Source organism: Nomascus leucogenys, chromosome 7b (genome assembly GCF_006542625.1).
Source record: "Nomascus leucogenys isolate Asia chromosome 7b, Asia_NLE_v1, whole genome shotgun sequence".
Classification (NCBI taxonomy): domain Eukaryota; kingdom Metazoa; phylum Chordata; class Mammalia; order Primates; family Hylobatidae; genus Nomascus; species Nomascus leucogenys.
Window position 1 is genome coordinate 107,283,574 of NC_044387.1, and position 20,164 is coordinate 107,303,737.

Below are 20,164 nucleotides of genomic sequence, written 5' to 3' on the forward strand. Positions count from 1 at the left end.
CCCTTTCATATTTATCAGTAATATCTTGAATTTCTATTGCCCTTCAAACAAAGATTGTGTTTTAAAAAAGATAAGCAGAGAAGGAATAATGTAAATGTGAAATGGGTTTTATGTCTTGTTTACCCTTAACCTAAGTGTCGCACAGGTAGAAACTTAGCATTTGGAGTCAGAAAAAGCCAAGTTTGAATTTCAGCGCTACCATTTTATAATGATAATGAAAACAACATTGATTTAATATTTATTGAATGCTTACTGTATGCAAGGCAGTATGTATAGGGCATTATCTACTGTCATTATCTGTATTATCTATATTCTATTATCTATATTATCTATAATCTTATTGCATTATTATATAATCTATAATCTTATTGTAACCCTAAGATGTAGGCGATTAGAAAATGCATCTGTTACCATAGCTCCAGCTCCCATCTCCTCAAAGAATTCCCTGTTTGCATCTCTGAGTCCTATCTCTTTCCCAAGCTCCAAGCCTACATCTTGGCTTGACTGGCAATGCTCCACCATTCCGTCCAACACAGTATGTCCGATATTGAATGATCACCACCCCAATGCCCCCCAAACTGGTTTTCCTGTGCCTCAGACATTCTTACCTCTATGAAGTGTGCCTTATTTGTGTAAAATGTTACCCGTCCCCTAGACAGGATTTCTTCCCTTCCCTCCCCTAAATATTCAGTCACTAAGTTTGCAATAGTTCTTATCTGGATCCTCTCTTTTCTCTTCCTGCAGCTAGGATACTTAATAACACTGCCACAACTGGTCCCTCTTTAGATTCTTGGCCATGAAGATCAGTGAAACCCTTCATCCTGCCTGGATATAATGCTACATTTAGTCCACTCACCTCTCCCTCCTCCCATTTCATACCTTCTCTCTTCTCAAACCCCACTTATCTGCTGTCCTTACCACCCACATGCTGTGGTCTGAGTGCTTGTGCCCCCAGAAAATTCACATGTTCAAACTTACTGTTCACTGCCTCAGTGTTAAGAGGTGGGGCTGTTAGGAGACGATTAGGTAGCTTATTAACAGGACTAGTGCCCTGATAAAAGAGGCCCAAGGGAGCTGCTTTCTCTTTCCACCATGTGAGGATACAGTGAGGAGGTGCCATCTATGAATTAAAGGACGAGCTCTTTTGATGCCTTGATCTTGGATTTCCCAGTCCTTAGAACTGTGAGAAGTAAGTTTCTACTGTTTCTAAGCCAGTCTATGGTATTTTGTTATAGTAGCCCAAATGGACTAAGACATGACATCACTGGGAAAATAGGAGCAGTCATAAGAGAACTTCATCAGCTGCCACCCTGTGTTGCTCCATTATCATCTGTGGCGTATATGGCGACCGCCTAGTCTACTCTGCTTCCTATCTGAAACCAATACGGTTGTTCCTGTGGTAGGCAGAGAGGTCTCCCTTAAAACCCTCATGCCCTAATCCATGGAACCTGTGGCTACATTGTTACATGGCAAAAAATGATCTTATAGATGTAATTAAGGTTACAGATGAAAATAGGGACATTATCCTGGACCATCCATGTGGGCTGAATTTAATCACATGAGCCTCTCGAGCAGAAAACTTTCTATGCCTGAAAACAGAGAGATGCAGCAGAAGTCAGCAAGATTCAATACTCGTGCAGGACTTGATGTGCTATTGTTGGTTATCACAGAGGGAGCAATGTGACAAGGAATGTGGGAGATCTTAACAGCTGAGGGAGTCTCTTTGCTGTCATCCAGCAAGGAAGCAGGGACCTCAGTCCTACAAACACAAGGAACCGACCTTCCAACAACCTGAGAGAGTTTGCAAGTGGATTCTTCCCTGGAGCTTCACCTAAGAGCTCAGACTGCTCAACACCTTGATTTTGGCCTTGCGGCATCCTGAGCAGAGGGATCAGCCAAGTCCTCTCAATCCCTACAGAGCTTCAGAAACCTTGAGATCATGAATTTGTGTTTCAAGCTGTCAAGCTTGTGGTCATTTGTTACGGTAGCTGTACAGAGCGAAAACAGATCTCGCTTTTGTTTGTTTACTCAAGGACATTGAACCCCGTAATTCTCTCCTCTCTCATGCAACATCAGCTTTTCTTCTCTGTTGACCCATTCCTTATCAGCTCATCAAAGATGATTTCTTGCATCTTAAAATGTGCAAGCAAATCTCTCTAGACTGTGTTCCCCTCCAGCTACTGCTTTATTTCCCTACCATCCTTGAACAGTTAAAACTCCTTAAAGGAGTTGCCAGTAATAGCTCCCCTTCCCTTTCCAGTTTTCTCTTCCCACTCCATATCGGGCATTTAGCACCTCACATGACACCCTTACAATCTTCTTGAAAGAGCCATCAGTGACCTCTATGTTGCTAAATCCAAATGTTAAACTCTAAGTCCTCATCTTAAATTGACCTATATCCAGCATTTGACAATGGTTCTTCTCTCTTCCTTGTAACACTTTTTCATTCAGCTTCCAGAACTCCACAATTCAACTTTCTTCCCCATTCACCACCTCTCTTTCTCAATTTGTTTTGTTTGTTTTTTCCTCATTTTCCTGGATTCTTTATATTGTCACAGCATTTGATCCTGAGACCACTCATTTCTTTGATGTCCACAGCTAGTCTTTAAATACCATCCATATAGTCAACTCCAAAATTTGTTTCTCCAGCCTGTGTCTTTACTCTGAACTTGTCTGTCTCAATGCCCACTTATCTTTACGTTTGGTTGCCTAACATTCATCTCAAGTGTAACAAGTCCAAAATCCAACTCTTATTTTTCTCCCCAAAACCTGCTTCTCACACAGTCTTTTTCTACCTCAGTGAATTATAATTCAATCTGTATGCAGGACGAAATGACCTTGGAGCCATCTGGATAGGACATCTCTTGTGTTTGACTTCCTATCCTTTTAGCCCATCATTTGCTCTAACCACTGTTGCTGCAATGAGCTTTACACAGGTTCTCTGCAGCAATTTGGCCTCACTGCACTGTGTATATCTCACTTTCTTCCTTGGAGCCTTTCTGACACCATAGCCTGGGCTATTTGCACTCAAGTATGTCTAACTGGGGAGATGGACGCAGTGGCTAAAGGTCTGCTTTCTGTGCCTCAGGTGCAGGACACACGGCTCCTCCAGGATCTCAGCTGTCAAGGCCCAACTGGCATCAGCTGTGACCAGCTGAAGACTGCATCCCTGTGTTAGCTTTTTCCTTGTTCCTGTTTTCCTTTCTCTACTCTTCCTTACCTGTTTCCTAAGATCAATTCCCCAAATAAAACACATGCATACAGCTTTCTGTTTGGTACCAGAAGTGACTTAGAATTCAGATCTTCAGGATGAGGATCAGGAGCTGGGTCATTCACAGGCCAGAGAGCGATAAGAGTACCGCTGCTGTCAGCAGGTCAGGGAAGCCCTTCCATGCAGGAGCAGCACAGTTACTCTCAGTGAAAACCACAGGCTCAGGCTGGCCAACTGTCACATCAAGGAATGCTAGGAAAGCAAAAGTCCCCAGGGCAGTGTTTATAGAGACTTTTATATCCAGTGGTGCTAGAAAAATCCATCATGAACCCCTCAAGGAGTGTTACAGCATAGCCTACTAGAGGTCTGGAGCAAGACCATGTATTCTGCAGCAAAGAAATTCTAGCTGTTGGGAGGGTAGCTATTGCAGTGTTGCTGGGCCCTACTAGAGACTGAGCACCTGCTCATGGGACATTATGACTGGGGTGATGTCCATGGTGAGCTGGATATTATCAGTCCGGGTGGATATAGCAGCAATGTCTCTTATGATGGAAATGGTACATTTCTGATGAGCCTCCAGCAGGCTCAGGAGCCACAGGTGAGTCACATTTAATATGTGACTCAGAATCCTTTGTTCTCTGTTATAACTCCTTTGTTTTAGCTATGGTCTCATGGGGGCTCCCTATGACCAATCGGAAGAGGAAGAACAAAATTAGGTCTGGGTCTCAGGTGGATTAGCTCAATATCTTGGTGCTAGCCATAAGTGGACTGCTGCCATACTGCTGCTCACTTAGGGATGGCCTTAGAGAATCACGATGAAGGAAGATCCTCCCAGTGGACAAAACTGCAAGCAGCATACTGGAATGCTAGTATTATACGGAGCTTTAGGGTAAATATGGGCTTCAGGGCAGTGGTAAATAGCTTGGCCAGTTGGTCAAGGGCTTAGAAGGAGCAAAATTAGAAAACTGGAAATAAGGAAATCTGAGGAAGAGGCATATCGATCTATAAATGGGAGTGGGCACAAAATGTGTCCGTCTTTGTGTGTTAAGATAATTCCCATCAGAGAGCATCAACACAGAAGAGCCTCGAATAGCCCGTTGGGCATCATGACTGACCATGCAGGCAAGACAGCCGCAGGCCTTGACTACCCCATTCTTGTGCAATGGGACTATGAGTAGTGTGGCCATTGTGGTGGGAAGGGGGACTATGCATGGCCCCAGGCTGACCTGGCTGCTGCCAGTACTCAGTGCCCAACCTGCCAGCAACAGACGCTAATGCTGCGAACCCTGTGAGGAGAGGCCAGCCACTTGGTTGAAGTGTGATCATCGAACCCTCTACTCTGGCAGGGATAAACATTCTTCTTTACCAGAAATGATGGAAACTCTGGGTTTGGGTTTTCCTTGTTTGCCTGCAGTGTCTCTCCCAGAGCCACCATCTTAGGGTGGCATTTCAGCATGCCTGGTTTACCAGTATTGGTTTTTGCAACAGTGCTTCAGATGAAAGGACCCCCATCTGCTTTTGTTTTTTTGCAAAGAAATGCAAGAGTGGGTATGTAACCTTGAGGTCCCCTGGATCATGTACAAACACAACCCAGGAGCACCTGGCCTCATAGAAGGAGAGGGAAATGACTTATTAAAGACTTATGTAAGGTACCAGTTTGAGAACACACTCTACAGGGTTGGGTTGCTGTCTTCAGGGTGAAGTTGTATTTATTGAAGCAATGATCAATACATGGTACTTTGTCTAACAGAATACACAGGTTCAGGAAACAAGGAATAGAAGTAAGATTGGCTCTATCACTCCCAGTGACTCATTTGCAGAATTAGTCCTTCTTATTCTTGCCAACTTATTGCTCTACTGGATTAGAGGTCCTGGTTCCTAGGGTAAGGGTGGAGATGCATTTCTGGATGGTATGATAAGAATACCACTGAACTTGAAACCATGACCACTGCCAGGTCATTTTGAATAGTTCATGATAGTGGATCATCAGATAAAGATGGGAGTTTTGTGTTTGTTACCATAGAGAGTCAGAGTTGCTGCTACATAACAAAGGCAGGAAGATACATGTCTGGAAGCCAGGAAATTCAATGAGGTGTCTCCATACTTCCATGCCCTCAATAACTATAAATGCCCAACAATGGTAAGGCAACTAAATACTCCGATTCTTAGAGATGAAGATCTGGGTTACTTCACCAGGTCATCAGCTTAGACCTGCTGAACTGGTAGCCAAGAATGAGGATATTGAGAATGAGTCCTGGAGGAGGGATCAGTTGGAGTAGTGGGTCAGAAGCTTCTTCCACTCTTCCTCCCATATTCTTCCTGTATTAAGTCTGTGGAAGAGACTGTGGTCAGCTCATACCCTGAAGGTTCTTGGCAGACAAGTTTTAATGGAAAGCTTGAGTGGGTCTGGGGAATGCAAGGAGAGGATTGTGTCTGGCGATTCTTGTGCCCTCACATTCTTTTGGCCCATGGTTCACTCCAGTCATTTGTGTAGCAACCAGCTTTGGAAAGGGAGAAACTGACAGTTCCTTCTCTTGGGCACACTCTATATCCTGGATAGCGTCTGATAACAAATACATAAATAGGTCTGTGTGTGTGTAATGGGAGTCCAGGTGGCAGGTGACTGGAGGGAAAATGGAGAGAAAACTCGTCATCATCGTGTTTCCTGATGTGCGTAAAAAATTCAGGGTAATAAACCAGGTCATATAAGCAATTTTAACTTTGAAATGGCCAATAATAAAAAGAAAAATATTTGTCAAAACAGTTTTTTTTTTGCCAATTCTAAGATCTTAGCAGGAAGAAATAGCCTAAAACATTTTTCTAGAGATATTATACCCATAGAGTATTCTGTTTGTCTTATTAGGGGTTAAATTTGTTTGGCAGGGAATTTATATTTAGAACTATTCTTTTGGCCTTTTGAGCACTACTCTGACAATATTTGCTTCTCAAAGCAAAAAAATCTCAGTGTCTTTTGCCTCTTGCCTAAAAACTCAGCAATTAATTCATTTTAGCATGAATTATTCTTGAAAGAAATGATAATTCCAAAGTTAGCTGGGGACATTTTGCCCCTTAAAATATAGATAAAATTGACATAATTCCTCCTTTCCAGAGAAAACTGAAAGGGCAAGGCCATCTCTAAGATTTCTGAAAATTCCTTTGGTTATATATTCTCATATTCCCTCCACTCCTCATTCTGTCTCCACTAAATGACTTCATTCAGGATCGTTTCACTGTTGTGCCCTTTGGTTTTGAGGTTCCTGCTGACCCAAACATGGAGCTCAGCGCTTTTCTTTCATCTATGCCCAAATTCTTTTCAATATGTGTGTGTGTAGAAGATCTTATTGAAGGCTGAGTATACCGCTACAGCAATTAAAAAGCTAAAAGTTCTATCCTAGGCGTTCCTCTAGAAGTCTCCTGTTTGATTTTCTTTTTTTTTCTTTTTTCTTTTTTTTTTTTTTGAGACGGAGTCTCGCTCTGTCGCCCAGGCTGGAGTGCAGTGGCGCGATCTCGGCTCACTGCAAGCTCCGTCTCCCGGGTTCCCGCCATTCTCCTGCCTCAGCCTCCTGAGTAGCTGGGACTACAGGCGCCCGCCAACACGCCTGGCTAATTTTTTGTATTTTTAGTAGAGACGGGGTTTCACCGTGTTAGCCAGGATGGCCTTGATCTACTGACCTCCTGATCTGCCCACCTCGGCCTCCCGAAGTGCTGGGATTACAGGCGTGAGCCACCGCACCCGGCCTCCTGTTTGATTTTCTATCCCAGGCTAATGTTACATGGCTTGTGTTCCTATGGTAATACTGTGTGGCTTTCCTCTCCTCCTGCTCACACCATTCCATCTCTCTGACTTCCAATTCTTTATTTTAAGGCAAAGCATGTTGGTTATCTAGTATGTTAAGCATTTGATGAAAAATTGGCTATTTTACCTAATTTACAAAAAGAGATTACAAAGTAAACATAAGACATGCAAAAGAAAGATGGAAGGTGTGTGTGTGTGCATGGGGGAGAGGTGTGAGGGGTGGGGAGAGAGAGAGATTATTATGATTGGCAAAGATAAAAACAGTAGAAGGCATCCAGTATTAGTATGGAAACCAAATCAAAAACAAATCCAGAAATTTTTTTAAACGTTGAAAGCTGCATATGAGAATAAGAAAAATACTCATTCAAATTTTATTTTCGACTATTTAACTTCAAATATTCAACTCAGTTGATTAAAAAACACAGAATTACATCACTGAATTGATCTAATCAACCAGTTTTCCCTAGCGTGATGCTCACAAAGTCTTATTACCCAATTCAGTTATCTGTTTCAAAGATGAGGTGGCAAAGAGGATAATCCAGGTAGTAATATCAAACTTCTTACCAACTAACCTAGTCAGCTTAGGTGAAAGAAGCATTTTCTTCAATTATCCAGAGAATGATCTTTTCCATTTTCTTGCATGGGTATGCAGAGTTTGAAGAATTTTGACTTTTAGATAGATTTTATAAAGTGACTCTTTAAGTAAACTTATATACTGTGCAGTCAAATGTTACTCGGGGACAGAACTGAGAGCCAGAACTTGCTTCAAATCACAGCTCGGACACCTATAAGCTGAGCTGTGAAGCAAGCTGTTTATGTAAACCTGTTTCTTCTTCTGTAACATGAGGATAATAAACATAGCTATACCCCACAGAATTGTGAAAATAAACAGGTAATGCATGAAAACCCCTCAGCAGAGTGGCTGGAACTTACTTTAACTATTTTTAAAAATTGCCCCATTTATATACACCACAGCCGAACTCAAGAAAAACAATGATCACTGAATTTGTACTATGAATGTCCTCAGAAATATAACTTAATAAACTACTTAAATACCAGTCTTTGAAATTATGTCAACGGAGACTAAATTCAAATATTTAGGCATTTATTCTATTTTTAAAAGGCATAAACACTCACAGTGTTATAATCATTTCTCCATTTATTTTTCTTTTTATTCAAAATGACTAGCTAGCTTATATGCATATTTTAAAGTAGCTGAATAGCTCAGGAAAAACAAAATTTGCATGACAAACCGAATTGTGCACCTTTAAAAGCAACTGTACAAAAAATATTTATCAGAAAAAAGTTTATTTAGATGCACTAAATGTTCTTTGGCTTCTTTATTGGATATTAAAAATTTTATTTTTGAAAATACAATTAATTTACCATTATGTATAAGAAATGAAGCGTATCTTTTGTTCCAATTTTTATTCATACTTTTAACATATATAAAAAGAATTAGCTGCTTTTAATTCTTAGAGGTACAATGTTTGAAGAAATGTTTGTTACACTGGCAACTGAAGATGTTTAGAGATTTTATATGTATAAAATTTAGAGAAATTATAGATCAAAGTGAAGTGAATGATCAAACTTTTAAAATGAACAAATCAAAGTAGGCCAAGGATGAATGGAACAAAATGTGTTAGAAAAGTATTACCACCAGATCCCTAGATAATATATGAATGTAGGATATATTTGATTGTATAATTCTAAACATAAATTACATTAAATTATCTTAATCATTTATCTTCCTAGAATTTTGCAGGCAATTTAAAAATATTGAATTATTTACACTATACTCCCTAAAGCAGAGATAAATTAATGATGAAACTTTGGGAAGCTAATTTTGTTCTGAGGCTGATGATCTCATATAAATAATAGTTTATAAGTGCATCAGTTTAGAGAGTTTGCCTTTGTAATCTATCAAAGAACACATTTTAGATAAGTGTAAATGGAGATTATGGTTGCATATTATTAAGTTTCCTGACAAGCACCAAGAATCTATGATAAAAATCATTTCCAGCGAATTCAAATATTATTTCCTTGAAGAACTGAATCCTTATGATAAAATTAGCACCTCCTCTTTCTCTTCCTCCCTCTTGTTTTCTTTCCTACCTTTTCCTATTTTATGTCTCCTTCCAAAAAGATTCAAATCATTTGCTCTATACTAAATGCTCTTGGAAAAAGTGGACTTTTGCTATCCATTGTGTTAGACAGCCATTATTTGCTAAAGGAATTGGAAGGATTTTATATGCAAATAATTGATAAACACTGGTTTACCCCATCAGTGGAAAAAAACAATCAAAACTGTTGTTCAAATAAATGAATTTTATTGTAATTATTAGTGTACTTGTTTGCTAATAATGCTAATTGATGTGAAGTCACTCAATTCCTCACTACAATGAAATACTGAAGAAATAAAATGTCCTGGGAAGATGTATCTGCATAAATATTATAAAGGAGGGGGAAAGAACAGGTTGGGGCATTAGAGCAAAGCCTAGGTTCTGACTTTGACCATGGTGTTCTCTCACTGAATGACCTTGAGCAACTCACCTACCTTGTCTGGGCTCCAGGTTCATGATCTGTTAAGTATGGAGGTAGGAATTCATTTTCAAGCAGTAAAGATGTCATATAGAGTCAGCCTAACTACCGAAAGGAGGCTTCACTCTGGCATGTGAAACCTAAAGTAACTCATTGGGCTATTTCCTGCTAACGAGGAGCCAAAGTGCCTCAACGAGTTCCATCTGAAAACTCTGTTCTGCGGGCTCTTATCTTCACACATTCATGAAAGGCACTAGGCTAAAGGAAAAGATTCAGGGAAGCAGAAAATGAGAAGATGGCAGCACAAGGAGCGTGGTTAACCTGTCAAGCGAATAACTAACTGTTGGACAACTGGAAATGTGTGTCCACTGTAGCTAACTGCATTCTAATTGGTTGTAGTTAGAAATTTTTTACTTAAAAAAAATTTCCAAGTTGATTTATAAGAACTGTGTATTAGGACATGTGCCTTATATATTTTTTGTTTTAAAATCCATTGTATGTAAGGATTATTTGGGATAATTTTTTCTTATTTATTTGTATTACATTAATTCATTAAATCTTCTCAGAGGAAGCATGAGACCTTTTGTGTGTTTGAGAAAATACATTTTTGTGTGTAATGGCATGTAAGTAAATTAAAAATTAGTAACACAAACCAAATGGAAAAGTACATCAAATACAGGATTTGTGATTTCAGAGCATACACTTAGGAATCTATGTTTTGTTATTTAACGAGTATTAAAACATAAATTACAAGTACATTGTGGTTTCAGAATAACACTGTATTTGACTTGATGGCATAGCAATCTGTTCACATAACAGCATATAGTGTAGTGCTTGACATGTAGTTGGTGAATTAATGAATGACTGAAAAAATGAATGAATGATAGGAAGGCCATTTATGTCAGTCATCCTGGTAACTAAATTAATGACTGACCATAAAATGTCAAATTCCCCATTACAGTGCAATGATTACCAACCATTTTACCACCATAGATCCTGAGATTTGAAAAGTTTTGTTTACTAAACATGATATATTTATTTGATAGCAATTTCTTTTTCTCATTTTTAATAAAAGTGACATGGAATAATAGTACTGACAGAATTGATCACACAATAGCTTCGTATTTCTCCTATTAAGGTAACAGTGCAGTGTGGTTAAGGACATGGATTTGTAGCAAAGAGCATGGGCTCTTAACCGGATTGCCTTAGTTAGAACCCCAGTTAATTAGCTGTGTGGCCTTATATATAAGCTGTTACAAACTGTTGTGTATCTAAATTTCCTTATTCTAAGAGGAGGACAATACTTGTGCCAAATTCATAATTTTTTAAATGAATCCATGAAAAGCACCTAGAACAGGCCCTAGGACATAGTAAGCGCTCAAAAAATGTTGGTGATTCCACGCTATGAGTGCTAACATGGATTATTCCCAAAGCTCACCAGAGCCCCATGAAGTCAGGATTGTGCCCAAATCACAGATGAGAAAACTGAGACCTACTGGGATTAAAATTGCTTAATGTAACAGATTGGCTCAAGTCTAGAGCTAAATCTTGCTCCTTTTCTCTTTCTCTCCCTCTCTTCCTCCTTTCTCCCTTCTCTTCTCTTTTCTCTCTGACAGAAATCTTGATCTGCAAGAGATAACCGGTGTTGCCACTTTACATTAATACAATCCCAGGCAGAATCAACGCTTGACATTTCAATTTGTTTGTGCAACTTTGTTGGAAGTGAACTTATGATTTCTGTTTAACTCTTAGAAATATTGAAAATGGCTTAAGGAGCTCCATTTCTTTCAGAATAGGGGCAGTGATAGAAGGGAGCCTCCAGTTGGCTATTTCATAATTCTTAACACTTCAATTTGTGGTAAGTCATTTAAATGTTGCCATAAATAGGATTTAAAGAAGGGGGAAAGTATTGTCTATTTTTTAAATGGCAAATTCTTGATTTTATGCTTTTTCACGTATTAAGAAAACAGATATTTTCAGAAGTTAATACAAATGACTTGCAATACAATGAACAGAAATTTTTGCCAATGTTGACTCATTTCATAAAAACCCAGAACATTTATTCTTTCTGTTCCTGTTTCAGAAGAAGTAGCACAAGCACCATGGCCACTGCTAGTTCTAACATTAACACTGACGTTTATAATCCATGTTTTGCCTTTTCTGGCTGTGGCTGTTAGTATCTGGCTGGAGGGGCTCCAGGGCCACACACAGACGGCGTTCATGTATGACAGTTTTTTTTATGGAGTGGGGTAAAGAGGGCCACACTCTCAAAAGGAGAGGGGTGGGAGCGAGGGAGCGAGGGAGCGAAGCCACAGAACACCCCCATGACCCCAGCCACCCACGGAACTGGGAGAGGGAGAGTCACTGCTTGGCTGAAGGCTGAGGAAAGCAGAGACAGAATAATGGATGACACTATGAAATTAAAATAGGGTGACTTGAATAAGACATATATGACTTTTTTTTTAAAAAGTGGAACCTACTTCTTCATGTCTCTAACTTTCCTGAGTGGGAGTTTATCAACCCTCTCTTTACAACCCACCACTTGTTCCGAGATATAAGAAAACACCCTTTACCTTGAGGCCCTTCCCAATCTATCCAAGTCCACTGTCGAAATTTCTTACCCACCGTCCTCCTGCCAGGAGACATTGTGACGCCCATTTCCCCAGGACCCTTCCTTCTGGACTGCTCTCTCTCCCACTGCTGTCTCTCGACCCTGCTCCATCTCCCTCCCCATCCTCCTTCCTCCCCCTCCTCCTCCTCCTTCAATTAGCTTGTGCAACTTTATTGAAAGTTCTCCCCTCCCACTCTGCCTCCTTCTCCCCTCCCACTCTGCCTCCTTCTCCCCTCCTCAGTCCTCTCCACTTTCCATTTCCTACCCCCTCGCCTTCCTCCTGCCTCCTTCTCCTCCCCACTCCCTCTCTTCTCTCCTCCTTCTCCCTCTCTGTCCTCTTCCCCTCCTTCTCCTCCCTCTCCCTCTTCTTCCCCATTCTTCCCCCTCCCGCTCCTCTCCTCCCTCCCTTCTCCCCTCCTCCTCCCTCCCCTCCTGACTTCCCTCCCTCTTCTCCCTTCCTCCCCCCACTCCTTCTCTCTCCCCTCCCCATCACCGCTCCTTTTGGTGTGTTGCTCACTTTCTCCTCAGTTTGTCCAAACACTTTCAGTTTTCACTTTCAGGAAGTGTTGAGATCCACACCCAACTCAGGCTCTCCATCCCTGAGGGGAAGCACGTGGCTGTCCCCTTTCGGTGGATTCAAGCATCCCTGGCGCAGGTGCAGCGGCCTTGCCCTGGGCTCACCAGCAGCCTTTGGGGTCCCAGTTGGCAGGCAGCCCTGTTCCCTGGGGGTCCCTGCCGGAGCTGCTGGTCCCTGGAGCTACCCCGTGAGTACTTTTCTGTCTTGGAATAGGATGTTCAAGTGCACAGGTCACGGGTAAGGATGGAGCCATAGATTAATCCATCCCCTCGCTGCCCCGAGGAACCCAGGATCTGGCACGATCCTCAGCATGCTCATGCTCGAGTGAATGAGCGAGTGAACTGACAGGCGCGGCGAGGAAGAGGCAGAAGCATGCTTCACTTGCCTGCAGTTTTGTGCAGGCGGGGTCTGTAGTCCGGAAAGGAATTCTTCACCCCAGAAGTGAATGCTTGTCGCATGCATTAAATAGCCTGATTTGGCTGTCCCTTTCCCCACTGGTTTTGCTGCAGTCATTCTTTGGCGATAAAAATTTTAGAAATGTGTTTTCTGAAATTTTTTTTTTTTATACTTTAAGTTTTAGGTTACATGTGCACAATGTGCAGGTTTGTTACATATGTATACATGTGCCATGTTGGTGTGCTGCACCCATTAACTCGTCATTTAACATTACGTATATCTCCTAATGCTATCCCTCCCCCCTCCCCCACCCCACAACAGTCCCCAGAGTGTGATGTTCCCCTTCCTGTGTCCATGTGTTCTCATTGTTCAATTCCCACCTATGAGTGAGAACATGTGGTGTCTGGTTTTTTGTCCTTGTGATAGTTTGCTGAGAATGATGGTTTCCAGCTTCATCCATGTCCCTACAAAGGACATGAACTCATCATTTTTTATAGCTGCATAATATTCCATGGTGTATATGTGCCACATTTTCTTAATCCAGTCTATCATTGTTGGACATTTGGGTTGGTTCCAAGTCTTTGCTATTGTGAATAGTGCTGCAATAAACATATGTGTGCATGTGTCTTTATAGCAGCATGATTTATAATCCTTTGGGTATATACCCAGTAATGGGATGGCTGGGTCAAATGGTATTTCTAGTTCTAGATCCCTGAGGAATTGCCACACTGTCTTCCATAATGGTTGAACTAGTTTACAGTGTAAAAGTGTTCCTATTTCTCCACATCCACTCCAGCACCTGTTATTTCCTGACTTTTTAATGATGGCCATTCTAACTGGTGTGAGATGATATCTCATTGTGGTTTTGATTTGCATTTCTCTGATGGCCAGTGATGATGAACATTTTTTCATGTGTCCTTTGGCTGCATAAAAGTCTTCTTTTGAGAAATGTCTGTTCATATCCTTCGCCCACTTGTTGATGGGGTTTGTTTTTTTCTTGTAAATTTGTTTGAGTTCATTGTAGATTCTGGATATTAGTCCTTTGTCAGATGAGTAGGTTGCAAAAATTTTCTCCCATTCTGTAGATTGCCTGTTCACTCTGATGGTAGTTTCTTTTGCTGTGCAGAAGCTCTTTGGTTTAATTAGATCCCATTTGTCAATTTTGGCTTTTGTTGCCATTGCTTTTGGTGTTTTAGACATGAAGTCCTTGCCCATGCCTATGTCCTGAATGGTATTGCCTAGGTTTTCTTCTAGGGTTTTTATGGTTTTAGGTCTAACATGTAAGTCTTTAATCCATCTTGAATTAATTTTTGTATAAGGTGTAAGGTAGGGATCCAGTTTCAGCTTTCTACATATGGCTAGCCAGTTTTCCCAGAACCATTTATTAAATAGGGAATTCTTTCCCCATTGCTTGTTTTTGTCAGGTTTGTCAAAGATCAGATAGTTGTAGATATGTGGCATTATTTCTGAGGGCTCTGTTCTGTTCCATTGGTCTGTATCTCTGTTTTGGTACCAGTACCATCCTGTTTTGGTTACTGTAGCCTTGTAGTATAGTTTGAAGTCAGGTAGGTGATGCCTCCAGCTTTGTTCTTTTGGCTTAGGATTGACTTGGCAATGCGGGCTCTTTTTTGGTTCCATATGAACTTTAAAGTAGTTTTTTCCAATTCTGTGAAGAAAGTCATTGGTAGCTTGATGGGGGTGGCATTGAATCTATAAATTACCTTGGGCAGTATGGCCATTTTCACGATATTGATTCTTCCTACCCATGAGCATGGAATGTTCTTCTATTTGTTTGTATCGTCTTTTATTTCATTGAGCAGTGGTTTGTAGTTCTTGAAGAGGTCCTTCACATCCCTTGTAAGTTAGATTCCTAGGTATTTTATTCTCTTTGAAGCAATTGTGAATGGGAGTTCACTCATGATTTGGCTCTCTGTTTGTCTGTTATTGGTGTATAAGAATGCTTGTGATTTTTTTCATGAAATGTGTGTTTTTTACAGAGCCTTAAGTTCTTTGGAGTAAATGAACCACATGAAACTACCAAATTGGTCAAAATGGCAATACAGCTTTATGGAGTATTTTTATGGTTATCTAGTTCATTTTGTCCAAGTTATATATGAGTTTGGAGGTGGATCTGTAAACTTCCCCCCACCCCCCACTTTTTTGAAAAAAAGAATTTTTTTCCTTATAGAAGTAGCATGTGTTCATGGTAAAATCAAACAAAGAAACGAGAATAAATCGAATGAGTCAGAGGAAGAGAGATGAAAAGTAAAATTCCTCTTCCAGCCTCATTCCCCAGAGCAGCAGTTCTCAACTGGGGAGGATTTTGCCTCCTAGGGGATGTTTGGCAATGTCTGGAGACATCTGGTCGTCTGTGGGGAACCGCCGCTACTGCATCTAGTGAACGGCCCAGGGTTGCTGCAAAATAGCCCACCACACGCAGGACAATCCCCCACAGCAAAGCATTATCCGGGCCAGAGTGATCATAGTGCCTCTACTGCAGGCCCCTGACCCAAAGTGACTACGACGGTTTGCATATTCTTCCAGAAACTTTAAAATATGTACGTGTAGTTTTTCCACTTTTTTTTTTTTTTTTTTGCACACAAATGGACTTTTTATCCTCTCTAATTGGAAATGAGCTTTTTTTCACTTAATGTTTCAATGTCTTGGTTATTTTTTGGTTATTTTTTACATATTGATGCATACAATTTACTTAATTATTATTATTATTTTAGAGACAGGGTCTCGCTTTGTGACCCAGGATGGAGGGCTCCTAGCTCACTGCGGCCTCAAACTCCTGGCCTCAAGTAATCCTTCCCCTCGTCTCAGCTTCCCAAAGTGTTGAGATTACAGGTGTGAGCCACTGTGCCTGGCCATAGCCTAACCGTTTTTAACTGTTGATTAGTTTTCAGTTGGCTCATATATCATAACATATGTAGCCTTCAAAGATGGCTAATTTGGTTTTCTTTAACTTCTCATTGTGATAACCAAGCCTGCTGGGAAGGGGTTACTGAAAGAGAAACTGCACAAAGGGCTGGATTCTTCCTTGGCACTTTTGTTTTTGTTTTTGTTGCTTTACTTTTGCTCAAAATCTGACTTAGAGGCTAAATTCACAATGGGAAGTTGATTGTTTCTTTCGTACAAATCCCAGTTCCCTCTTTATTGTGTCACTCAGGGGCCTGGGAAGAGGAGGGAGGAGCGCCGGTTTTCTGTGCCATGCCACTGTGGACTGTATCCTGCAGACATTTCTAATGCCGAGCACACCAGCCAGGAAGTCATGTCAGCTGTGGAAGTGTTCAGCTTAGGCGCTCACCATACCTGAATCGAATCCAAAACTTTTTAAGAACCTGGATTAAGTAAAATATGCTAGGGATTCAGGCTGTCCCTTAGCTTAATAAAGAATGGATCACTTCAAAGCCAACCCTTCACTGTCTAAGTTTTTTTTCTTTTTTCCCCTCTGTGTGAGTTCAGTCTGTTGACATCTTTTGCTGTTTTTCTATGTCGACTTTCATTTTGGGTTGGAAAAGTGAGGCTCATGCATTTTATACGGCAGTTATCAGAAGTACATCTGATTCAAAATCACAGTGTTGCTATTGATTGTATAGCGATGTTGGCATGGATCATTTAAGGTAAATGTTATTTTCATGACCCCAAAGAGGAGGCCGTCACAGAGAAATATTATGTAATAATTTCCACCTTGCAAGAATGCAATGACCCCAAGAACAACACATTTTAATTCTTAAACTATGTGGAATTATCTATTTCAGCTCACTTCATGCAGCATGGAATTTAGTTTTATTTCAAATTAATGTCTGCTACTTGTGTGAAAACCTTGTCAAAGTTTATAGCCTGGGGAACTGCTTTAAAGTAAAAATGAGTGCTTTAAGTCTCAACATTCCTTTGTTAAAATATAAAAATGCAATGGGAAAACTGCTTTCTATTGCTCTTTCTTTTAAATATTTGGAGCTCTCTCATTATGCCTTGACCTGTTACAGCAGGCAGCACCCTCCACATAAACAACTTCCTCCTTTTTCCACGGAGATAAAAATGAGTCATGCTGGTCACCACTCTTGTAAGGCCTCCCATGTAGACAGGGTTATTTTCAGTGCCCCTCGTGGAACCTGTGGAGTCTCGTGGATGGTGGTGATGAGCGGGCCAAGAATGGCTGCCTCCCTGATGTCCCTGCCATGTGTCCCCCACAGGCTGTGGCATGGGAGACAAAAGGCCACGCTGATGTCCACACGGCTGTAAGGCAGCCCCTGCCTCCTCCGCCTGTGATTTGCTAGTGACTGTGAGTCACTCACTCATTTCTTCCATCTGATAAAGCTAGTGGACATGAAGGGGAAAGGGCAAAGTTTTCTTATCATCTTAGGAGCCAGAAACCAAGTCTACTTTCAACTGCTTCTCCCTTAACTCCTGTCAGGGAGCACTTATAAGGGCTCAGCATTTGGAAGAGAAAGTGCCTGATTGTGTAGACACCACAGCAAAGGGGGAAGAAGGGAGTTAACACAAGGAAAACCTATTAGAAAAGAGCAGGAATGTGTTGGATGTTTTTCTCACCTGTCATGCTCTATTTCCTTACCTTTGAACAATTTCATGTGTTATACCTCATGGCAGACCTTAAAAGGCGGGTTGTTCAGTGATGTCTAAGAAAGAGCTATGTTTTTAAAATTCCTTTCCCTGGGGATTAAAGTTTAGGAAGATTCTCAACTCAAGACACACCAAAAGCTCATTCGACCACACCCCCACCCCCCTACCTCCACACCTTGTCTTTTGTACTTTTTTTTTTTCCTTTTAGAGACAGGATGTCACTCTGCTGCCTAGGCTGGAGTATAGTGGTGAGATCATAGCTCACTGTAAGCTCGACCTGGATTCAAGTGAACTTACTGCCTTGACCTCCCAAGTAGCTGGGACTACCGGCATGCACCACCATGCTCGGCTAATTTTTAAAATGTTTATGGAGATGGGGTCTTGCTCTGTTGCTCAGGCTCGTCTCAAACTCCTAGCCTCAAATGATCCTCCTGCTTTGGGGTCCCAAAGTGCTGGGATTGCAGATGTGACCCACCACGCCCAGCCTGAACATCATCTTTTTTAGGTGACTTCCTCCACATAGTTGTTTATGAATTATAATATTGTGTGGCAATATTATCCAAAAAGTATTTGTTTTTATTGTATTTCACAATCCCTAGGACATATTAAACAGCTCAAGTGATGGGATGTCTTCTTAAAATTCTATCTCATAGTCTAAAATGGTGACTTGCACATGAGTTAGCCTCATTAAGTCCTGGACGAATGGCAAATGCTGTAACTTCCTGTCCCACTTCTGGATATCACAGTGTCATCTTAAAAAAAAAAAAAAAAAAAGGAGGACAATCTCTTCATTCTCCACTTGAGTGCTAAGGGAACTGAGTTCTTAACAAAACAAACAGAAAATCATTTCTTTGTGCAATTCAGGCCTTTTAAGTTTACATGCCTAGAGAGTTACGTAAAAATAGTGCAGGGCTGAATCTTCCAGTGAAGTTATTTTTTCTAACGGAACAATTTCTGAAAATTGGGACTGAAATTATAGTTTTCACATTGTAATGCATTGAAATTCCTTTCTACTTTACTCTAAATAGCATTGTACTGTATCCAATTGCAGGGATGGAATAAAATTACCACAGAAGATTTCAGAGTCTCATTCTTAAACCAAAATGTTGCCCATTACACGTGGAAACTCTGAATTGGGAAGGGTCAGAAACAAAGGTGACATTAGATGAGCGAATGCTCTGTGGGTTGTGACATTTACTAATGGAAAGGAACAACTTTTCCATTTTGTATATGTGTATACATTGGAAATACATATGCGATTACACACATGCATGTATATAAATCTACTTATTGTTTAAGTTTACCTGCATGTTTTAATTTTGCTGCTAAAAGCTGTGTCATAAGGATATATTCCTACAAACCTTTTAAAATTAAAAGCTATTCCACCAAAGGGAACTTAAAAAGAAATTACTTTTTTTTTTTTTTTGCCAGAAGCAGATCAAAATTTCCTTTGTCAGGAACCAGTTATGATTTATAAACATAATTACCAGCGATGTCCTGGAAAGACAACCTAGGGGAATTGAAATTTGTCTTATTTTTTTGAATGGCCCCCAATTTATTATCCACTCCCTGAAACTATTAGCAACTTGTTTTTCCTTAATGTGCAAATGTCCCCATGCCCCAAATTTCTCCATAACAATTTCTCCCTGATGCTAATTCTAAGACTACACGTATCTTCTTGCCTATTTGCCGAAAGGGGCTGGTGTGAGTATATGCTGTCTCTCTGAATGCCACAGATCTCTCATACTTGGCTCACATTTTGTGTGCTTTCATAACAATCTACGTGTTGGTATTCCTCACCTCTAGATGTACTGATACGGTTATATACACACTTTTCAAAGTTAACATCACCAATTGTTAATGGGCCGGCCTGCCCTCAGGGGCTGCCTGGTCAGATGCCCATCCTTCTGTGGCATTTCTGCCAGAAAAGTGCATATTCTGAATCTAATTAGGTAGGAACTTCAGACAGACTCAATCTGAGGGACATTCTACAAAATAACTGGCCTTTACTCTTAAAAAATAACAGAGTGAAGCACCAAGAAAGGCCACCTAACCATTCCAGATGAAGGGAGACTGAAGAGGCATGAGCTGACTCGCATGCAGTGTGTGATCCTGGCTCGGATCCTGGACTTGGAGGAAAAAGCTATACACGATATTATTGGGACAGTTGGCAAAATTCAAATATGTATCATAGATAAGATCAATGTCAATGTTAATGAGATAGTGTCCATGTTAAATTTTCTGATATTAATAATTGTACTGTGGTTACATAAGAGAATGTCCTTGTTCTTAGAAAATATGTCCTGAAGTAATTTAAGGGTAAAAGGGCATGATGCTTGTAACTTCATCTCATATGATTCAGAATATCTATCATCTGTCTGTCTGTCTATCTATCATCTATCTGTCTGTCTATATCATCTATCTATCTATCTATCTATCTATCTA